The sequence below is a fragment of the Macaca fascicularis genome, chromosome 10, assembly GCF_037993035.2.
Source record: "Macaca fascicularis isolate 582-1 chromosome 10, T2T-MFA8v1.1".
Classification (NCBI taxonomy): Eukaryota; Metazoa; Chordata; class Mammalia; order Primates; family Cercopithecidae; genus Macaca; species Macaca fascicularis.
In genome coordinates, this window is record NC_088384.1 from 39267501 (window position 1) to 39277482 (window position 9982).

Below are 9982 nucleotides of genomic sequence, written 5' to 3' on the forward strand. Positions count from 1 at the left end.
TGACGGGGTCGGAGGACAGCCTGTGTACCTAGATCAAATTCCTTTATAGGGACTCATGGCGAAATAGATTATAGACAAAGCCAGCGTTAATTTAGCCCTGTTTAACAACTTTGTGCAAAATAGCCAAAAGTAAAAGTAAGAGCGGCTTCGCCGGCAGACACACAGTTTTTTTAAAAAGGGAGTCCCAGGAAACGGCAAGAGAAGCCAGTTTTTACGGGAGCCGCGAGAGATAACACAGATTCTTTCTCCATGTTTCCCAGCCTACCCCGCTTCACCGAGGCCAACAACCCCCTCAGAAATGAGATTCAGGAGCTGACACGCCCCAGGTCTCACCTCGAAGGGAAGGATCGGAGCCTCCAGAGGCCAAGGAAAGAAGTCGAGATAGTCAAGTGGGCCATCTCAGATCTGGTCTTACTCGAGCTCTGTAAATGCCTCTCAGGGAGATACGAGGACCTGTCTATTATAATGACCAGGCCCACATCCCGGGGGGAGGGGGGTGGGCAACAGACTTTCATCTATCAGCCCTTTTCAACCATTGAGCTACTAAACTGGGAACACCCTGAACCCACCGCCTTGCTCCCGACAGCTAGAGCCCTGTCGAGCATGACTGTGTAGAGGTGTTGGACTCCAGTGTACTCTAGCAGATCTGACCTCCGGGACCAGCCTTGGGCATCAGTACACTAGGAGCTATGCGTGGACGGGAACAGCTTCACCAACCCACGAGGGGAGAGATGTGCAGAATATGCGGTGGTAACCCTGGACGCTGTCGTTAAGCTGGGCTCATTGCTTTAATCCGGGCCTTAGAACTCGGTGAGGGTAAGACTGTAAACATTTACACTGACTCTCGGTATGCCTGTTTCACCCTCCAAGTGTATAAAGAAAAGAGCCTGTTAAACTCTAGAAAACAGGGAAAAGAGCAAAAGAAAAAGAAAGACTAAAAGCAAGTGTAAAGATAGAGAATCAAAAGAAAACAGGAGAGACAGACAGCAGTGCGTGGGCGGGGGCAGGGCCCGTGCCGTTTCTCGGGCCCCACCAGCTGGCCGTAGGAGCGTGAGAACGCGGGGGGGGGGGGGGGGGGGCGGAAAGCAGCATTGTGAGAGGCCGCGGACGTGGATGTAGACATGACCGAAGTCAAGTTAGGCAAGGATTCCAGAGCCGGACAAGGCTAGAGAGAGATTAATGTGCGAGATGGAAAAAAAAAAAAAAAAAGACTCTAGAAGGGTAAATGTTCAGAAGGCAATACAGGAAATGGCCAAGGCCGCAAGACAAAGAGGCCATCGGCCAAGGGCTGCTGCACCTTGGAGGAACCAGACACTCATCTGATCAGGCTGACAGGAGCTGAAGAATGTAAAGACTAGGGCAGACTAGGCACCTTCTCATTAGGCTCCCAGGAGCCCATGGTCACATTAGAAGTTACAAACAGCAAGACTCTGCCGTATCTGGATTCCAATTTCTCACTGAAGGCTCAGCCACTAGATACAGTGACAAAGGGGCGGAGTGGGGGTGGGGATGGGGGGAGGGGGGAACTCCTCCTCTAAGAAACTGAAACAGGAAAAAGAGCCATACCTTGTGAAAACTTGCTTATAGACTTTACAGGACTGCCCCCTGCTGGAGGCTAGTGCTTGTTTGCACCTTTTCAGGGTAAGTTACAGTTTTCCCCACCAGGACAGAAAAAGTACAAGAAGTGACTAAAGTACTGTTAAAAGACATTATCCCCAGGTTTAAGACTACCTCTGATTTTAAAGTCAGACAATAGGCCAGCATTTGTAGCTGTAGCTGGAATAGTGCAAGATTTAACAAGACTGTTAACAATACAACAGAGGTTACACGCAGCCTATCGGCCACAAAGTTCAACAAAAGGTGGAACGCATGAACTGGACACTCGAGCGAGCAGCTACTGGCGACCAAAAAACAAAACGAAAAAAAAAGGGTTGCCATATATAGATATAGATAGATAGACAGATAGATAGATAGATAGATAGATAGATAGATAGATAGATAGATGTATATATATATACACACACACACACACACACATACACACACACACACACAGATATAGATATAGATATAGATATAGATATAGATATATAGATATATGCCAGGAAATTCACTTAAGATAAAATCAGGTTTTTGCCTACGGTCCTCCTCCGAGTCAGGTGCACCCCTACCAAACAAACTAGGTATCTGCCCTGTAAGATTGTGTTCAGTTGGCCACCCGCAAATCGTAGGTCAAATAAAAGGTGACCTCCGGAAACTAAAGAAATTAACCTTTAAAAGGCAAATGCAGCCTTTCAAAATAGCCATACGAAGTGTTCATAATTAAATGAAGAAAAATAATGCCTACGAGCCTGACACCCATTTAAATCTAGGGACTCTGTTTAAAGTAAAACCTAATTTTTCTACAACCCATATAGGATGAGCCCTATACTGTAACCTTGTCCACTCCCACTGCTGTTAAAGTTGCAGGTGTTGCGTCTTGGATCCACCACAGTCAGCTAACACCGACAGCTCAGGACAAGTGGACCGGCTAACAGGACGCAGATCATCCAGCCCGGCTGATCCTGAGACGAGACCAAGCTGCTGCTGAGGACCACAAGCCCTGCTCTAGTCACACACCGGCAGCTGACTAGTCTATGCACGGCCGAAGCTTGAGGACTCATCAAGCAAGTCAATGTAGTTAAAAATCTTAAGACAGATAGTTTTCCTAGAATACTAACTGTTTTCCTATTGTTCTGTCGCTGTATTCAACCTTTTTCCCAGGTAAGGACCTCTTTCGTCCTTGCTGGATATGAATATGCTATACATTGCTTTGTTGTTGTTACCACCCCCCCCCCCCCCCACCCATAACCATGCTAGAAGAAACACCTATGTAAGGTGTCCCCACTGTACACGTACTGCTTAGGAAACCCAGACCCGTCCAGCCCAGCAACGATCGCAAGGTCTTTCAGTCATTCTTTAAACATATAAACCAGAAGTTACCAGAACCTCCTCCTTTAGCCAAAAATTTAAAAAATAAAAATAAAAAAACAGAAAAAAACCTATTTCCTCAGTAGGCTGAAAACATTGCTGGCAGCCTAGATGTTTCTTCATGTTATGTTGATAGAAGGGCTCACGTAAGAGACCAATGGCCTGGAGAAGCAGAAGGGTTAATGCCTCAAGATAACTTGACTTTAACCAACTCTTTCCCCAAACAGACGCCGCAAGTTCAAGCGTCGGGCTCGTAAAAACTTCTCTGATTAAAAAATACTGTTTTACTTGCTAAAAAAAGGTTTTAAGGCCCAGTTAAAAACTAACCTGCTTAAGACATGACAAAGTTAGTACATGTGCCTGTTCAGGTTTAACACAGGTTTGATCCTAGGTCTTCATTTAGAAAAGAGTTTCCAGCTGTAGAAAATGTAAAACCCTCACTGTAAGTGTATTACTTGTAATAGAAACTTGCTGGCCGGGCGCGGTGGCTCAAGCCTGTCATCCCAGCACTTTGGGAGGCCGAGACGGGCGGATCACGAGGTCAGGAGATCGAGACCATCCTGGCTAACACGGTGAAACCCCGTCTCTACTAAAAAATACAAAAAAACTAGCCGGGTGAGGTGGCGGGCGCCTGTAGTCCCAGCTACTCAGGAGGCTGAGGCAGGAGAATGGCGTGAACCCGGGAGGCGGAGGCTGCAGTGAGCTGAGATCCGGCCACTGCACTCCAGCCTGGGTGACAGAGCAAGACTCCGTCTTAAAAAAAAAAAAAAAAAAAAAAAAAAGACCCAAAAAGTAAAAATGAAAGGGAACCCGCCCACTAATTAGTGAAAATTCTCAAAGTGGGGGATGAGGAAGGAGACCTCTACTGCTCCTGCTGCCCTCCTCCCCCCACCTTGCCTAGTTCACAAGACAGGAGGAAAGAGAGAAAGCAAAACGTTAGAAACAAACAAAAGTCAGATAAATAGCCAGACAACCTTGGCACCACCACCAGGCCGTAGGAGTTAAAAAAAAAAAAAAAAAAAGTAATACTAATAACATCGGCCCCTGACCTAAACTACTTGTGTTATCTGTAAATTCCTGACACTATGAAAAAAAGGGTTGTAAAACTTTTTGTTCTGTCTGTCCTTCCTTCCTTCCTTCCTTCCTTCCTTCCTTCCTTCCTTCCTTCCTTCCTTCCTTCTTTCATCCCACCTCGGCCTCCCAAAGTGCTGGGATTACTGGCGTGAGGCACCATGCCTGCTTGGCCTAAAGAGACACCTATTGAAAGTAAGACATAGAGAGCTCCTTGCAGTGATCTGATTGATTGCTTGACTGATTTACAGACGGCGTCTCACTCTGTCACCCTGGCAGTGGTGCCATCAAAACCAAACTCACTGCAGTGTGGACGCTCCTGGACTCAAGCGATCCTTCCACCTCAGCCTCCAGAGTGTAGTGCCTGGGACCATGGGGCACGCGCCACTGTGCCCAGATGATTTTCAATTTTTATTGTTTTATTTTTCTTTTTCCCGAGACAGAGTTTCGCTCTTGTTGCCCAGACTGGAGTGCAATGGCGCGGATCTCGGCTCACCGCAACTTCTGCCTCCCGGGTTCAAGAGATTCTCCTGAGTCTGCCTCCCGAGTAGTAGCTCGGGTTGCAGGTATGCACCACCACGTCTGGTTGATTTTGTATTTTTACTAGAGACGGGGCTTCTACCATGTTGGTCAGGCTGGTCTCCAACTCCCGACCTCAGGTGATTCTCCCTCCCCGGCCTCCCAAAGTGCTGGGACGGCAGGCGTCAGCCGCCGCGCCCGGCCTTCCTTTTCAAATGTTTTTGCACAGACAGGGTCTCATCATGTTGTTGCAAGCCTTCTGCCCCGGCGTCCCAAAGTGCTCGCGTGACGGGCGTGAGCCACTGCGCCTGGACTCCGGGGAATGATTCACGACCACGACCGCTGTACTAACTATTTATTTCTTATTTATTTATTTATTTATTTATTTATTTTTTATTATTATTATTATCTTAAAATTATTATTATTTTTTTGAGACGGAGTTTCGCTCTGGGCGAGGCGGGGCGGGGCGAGGCGAGGCGAGGCGAGGCGAGGCGTGTCGCTTTGGAAACCGCAGCACCGCCTTCTAAAGCCCCATTCGAATGCACAAAGCCCTGTTCCCTTCCCGGACTGGGAGCTGATGCCTTCCATAGCCTTGGGCTTCTCTCCATTCAGAAGCTTTTACAGGCGCAACCCCACCCAGAGGCTAGCTGCGGTTGAGGATTGGGGGTGTGCTGGGGCTGGAAAGTCGGTCCCCTATTTTTGCTAGCTCGGCCACGACATCCCCCGACCCCTATCGCTTGCTCACCCTTTCAGATCCCTTGCCTCCACCGTCTTGGAGGCTGACCTCTGACTTTAATATCTGCCTTTCTTCCTGTCTTGGGTTTGAGGAGGGGGGGCAGGAATGAGGGTGTGTGTGGGGAGGGGGTGTGGGGTGTGGACGGAGGGGAGCGTCCTAAGGGTCGATTTCGTGTCATGCCTCTTTCACCGCCACCGCCGAAGATGAAAGCAACGATCAGCTAAAGACCGCGTGTTCTCATCTATAACTGGGAACTAAATAATGAGAACTCGTGGGCAGAACGAGGGGGACGAGAGAGGCGGGAGCCTACTTGAGGGAGGAGGTGTGGAAGGAGAGACATCTTCAGGGAAAAACAAAACAAAACAAAACAAAACAAAAAACCAAACCACGAAAACTGTCGGGTACTGCGCTGAGTTATCCGGGTGATGAAATCATCTGCACACTGAACCCCCAAGTCAGAAGTTTACTTGTGTAACAATCTTGCACATGTGTGCTTGAACAAGACATAAAAGTTGGGGGGGGGGGGAGAGAGAGAGAGAGAGAGAGAGAGAGAGAGAGAGAGAGAGAGAGACAGAGACAGAGAGAAGGAAACACCACCTCCTTGACCTGAGTCAGGGGGTTTCCGGTCTGGTGGCGGAACGTTCAGTGACAATGGAGTATTTTGGCCTGTTCTTTTTTTGTGCGTTTGCTATTTTTTTTGCTGCTGTTGTTGTTGTTGTTTTAAGACAGAGTCTCACTCAGCCACCCAGCCTGGAGTGCGGTGGTGCGATTCGGCTCACTGCAACCACCGTCTCCCAGGTTCAAGCGATTCTCCCGTCTCAGCCTCCTGAGCAGCTGGGATTACAGGCACCCACCATCATGCTCCGAAGATGTTTCTATGTTAGTAGAGACGGAGTTTCACCATGTGGGCCAGGCTGCTCTTGAACTCCTGACCTCAGGTGATCCGCCCACCTCGGCCTCCCAAAGTGCTGGGATTACATGTGTGAGCCACTGCGCCCGGTGGCGGTCCCTGTGTTTTGTTTTCTTTTTTCTTTTTTCTTTTTTTTTTTTCTTCTTTCTTTCTTTCTTTCTTTCTTTCTTTCTTTCTTTCTTTCTTTTTTGGTAGGGAGGGACTGAGTCTCTCTCAGTCTGTCACCCAGGCGGGGGTGCAGTGGCACTCCCTCGGCTCACTGCAACCTCTGCCTCCCGGATTCCAGTGATTCTTCTTCAGTGGCTGGGATTACAGGCGCACACCACCACATCCGGCTAATTTTTGTATTTTGAGTAGAGACGGGGTTTCTCCATGTTGGCCGCACTGGTCTCGAACTCCTGACCTCAAGTGATCCGTTCTCCTGGGCCTCCCAAAGTGCGAGGACGACAGGCCTGAGCCGCCGGGATTTCAGCCTTTAAAAGTGCCGGCCCTACCACCTTTCGCTGTGGACGTTACGCTCTGAATGACGTGCCATCTCTGCCATAGGTTGACTCCCTGAGTCCCCTCTGCCATTTCACTCCATCCTGGGACGCAAGAGCGAAACTCCATCCCGCCACCTCCTCGTGCAAAACAAAACAAAACGAAACAAAACAAAACAAAACAAAAAAAGAAACTCTACACATGACCTGTAAGTGTCTGTTCCTGTGAGTGATTTCTGAGATACGGCACTGTAGACTGAACGCAGTGGCTCACGTCTGTCATCCTAGTACTTTGGGAGGCTGAGGCGGGCGGATCGCCAGGTCAGGAGATCGAGACCATCCTGGCTAACATGGTGAAACCCCGTCTCTACTAAAAAAACAAACGAATTATCTGGGTGTAGTGGCCGGCGCCTGTAGTCCCAGCTACTCGGGAGGTTGAGGCCGGAGAATGGTGTGAACCCGGGAGGCGGAGGTTGCAGGGAGCTGCGATCGCGCCACTGCACTCCAGCCTGGGTGACAGAGCAAGACTCCGTCTCAAAAAAATAAAAAAATAAAAAAAGAAGAAAGAAAGAAAGAAAGAAAGAAAGAAAGAAAGAAAGAAAGAAAGAAAGAAGGAAAGAAAGAAGGAAAGAAAGAGGAAATGAAAGAAATGGCACTGTATCGCTATTGGGCTAGGACCCTCTCTCTTTCTGTCTGTTCCTCTCTGTCTCTCTCTGTCCGTTTCTGTCTTTCCTGTCTCTCTCACTGTGTCTGTCTTCTGTCTTACTCTCTTTCTTTGCCTGTCTGTCTGTCTACCTCTCTCTCTCTCTCTCTCTCTGTCTGTTTCTCTCCGTCTCTCACTGTCCGTCTATGTCTTTCTCTGTCACTCTCTTTATCTGTCTGCCTGTCCCTCTCTTTCTCTCTGTCTCTCTGTCTCTCTGTCTGTCTCTCTCTCTCTCTCTCTCTCTCTCTACCTGTGTCTCTCACTCACTGTGTCTGTCTTCTGTCTTACTCTCTTTTTTGCCTGTCTGTCTGTCTCTGTCTGTCTCTCTCCCTCTCTCCCCCTCCCTGTCTAGTCTGTTTCTCTCTCTCTCTCTCTCTCTCTCTCTCTCTCGCTCTCGCTCTCGCTCTCGCTCTCGCTCTCTCGCTCTCTCGCTCTTTCTGTCCGTTTCTCTCTGTCTCTGTCTGTCGATCTCTCTTTTTCTACGTCTGTCTCTTTGTCTGTCAGATTCCCCCGTCCCAGAGAGGGCCCTGCCCCTTCCACCAAAGTGAGAAGTGCGTGCTTAGAGAGGCCGAGAGGAATCTACACAGACGGGCCTTGCCGGGCTTCCCCACTGGGTGCATGATTTCGGGAGATCGAGGCCGGGTCCCCACTTGGATGGAAGGGCCATTTGCAGACCTTTCTCTCTGTCACCTGTGATGTCCAAACTTCTCGTATTTCCCTGATAAGCTCCTCGACTTTAAAATAAACGGCTAAGGCCGGGCACGGTGGCTCATGCCCGTCATCCCAGCATTTTGGAAGGCCGAGGCGGGTGGATCACCTGAGGTCGGGAGTTCGAGGCCAGCCTGACCCACATGAAGAAACCCCGTCTCTACTAAAAATACAAAATTAGCCGGGCATGGGGGCGCAGGCCTGTAATCCCAGCTACTCGGGAGGCAGACGCAGGAGAATCGCTGGAACCTGGCAAGCGGAGGTTGCAGTGAGCCGAGATCGCGCCATTGCACTCCAGCCTGGGCAGCAAGAGCGAAACTCCGTCCCACCGCGCGCGCACACGCACACACACACACACACACACACACACACACACACACACGAAAAAAAGGGGAAAAAAAATAGAAAAAGGAAAATTCTTCACACGTGACCCATAAGTGTGTGTTCCCACGAGTGATTTCCAAGCAATGGCACCGTAGGGGCTGAACGCGGTGGCTCACGTCTGTCACCCCAGCAGTTTGGGAAGCCGAGGCGGGCGGATCAGGAGGTCAGGAGTTCAAGACCAGCCTGGCCCACGTGGTGAAACCCCGTCTCTACTAAAACTACAAAACTGAGTCGGGTGCGGTGGGGCAGACCCCTGTGATCCCAGCTACTCGGGAGTCGGAGGCGGGAGAATCGCTTGAACCTGGGAGGCGGGGGTTGCCGTGAGCCGAGATCGTGCCACAGCGCTACAGCTTGGGCTGCAGAGTGAGTGAGACTCTGTCTCAAAGTTAAATAAATAAATAAATAAATAGCAAGCGAGAAAGAGAAAATGAAAGAAATGGCACTGTATCACTACTCGGCTAGGATGGCGGTGATGTTCTTGTGGGGAGACACCGCGTGGGGCGATGTGTAGTGTGCGGACTCCGATCTTCGTGGTGGGATGTGGATGCTCCGCGATTCACCGTACTGACTAGATTCATGACTGATTCACGACAGGGTGGACTTTGGGGAACACGGTTGAGAAATGGGTACTTCGGGAGCAAAATCTTGCCCCGGAACAGGAAGGGAGTGTGATGTGCACTGCTTTCCCCGTGAAATCCACGCCGTGTCCGGGAGCGTGGATGTCATGCACTAACACTCGTTCAGGGATTGCCTCTCTGAGGTCGTGGGTCTGGAGTCCACTCTGACACGCTAATGACCGCACTTGTGTCTTTGGTAGCTCCCACCTCCACCCCTGGCGTCCTCCACGCGCCCCGCACCCCTGGTCCTCTCTTCTCTCTGGGGCAATGGAAGTGCCAGGTGATCCCAGGGGCAGAAACTTTGGCTGTGCCCCTGGGGGTTCTGGTCGGCCAGTCGCGGGCATCGCGTGGGAGGACTCCCTGGGCCCGGAAATGGCCTGGTCTGAGAGGGATCCGGGAGACGCCGGCGACGCGGTGTGCCTCCGCCGCATCCCCCTCCCCAACCTCCACCCCGACCCAGAGCGATCCATCCTTCACTTCTTTTCCGTGATGACTGACACTTGCAGGCATCGGTTGTCTTCGGGCATCACCTAGCGGCCACTGTTACTGAAAGTCGAGGTGGCACGGAGGGAGGTCTCGCCGAAACTTCACCGAGCCCGGGGCAACCGGTTTCTCGCCCTCCCTTCTGGAGGCCCCTCCCTCTCTCCCTCGTTGCCTAGGTAACCTCCGCCCTGGCGGGGGGCCCTATTGTTCTTTTATCGGCGCTTTAGTTTTCTTTGTGTGTTGGTTTCTTTAATGCGCATAGACTCTTCTACTTGGGCTGTATGAGGGGTCAGTTTAATTTTCAAGTGCCCCCCCCCCCCCCGCACCCCGCCGCGGCTCTCCCCCTCCCCCACGTCCCTGTACCTGAATTTAGTGAGTCAGTGAGGTGGGTTCCCCTCAAC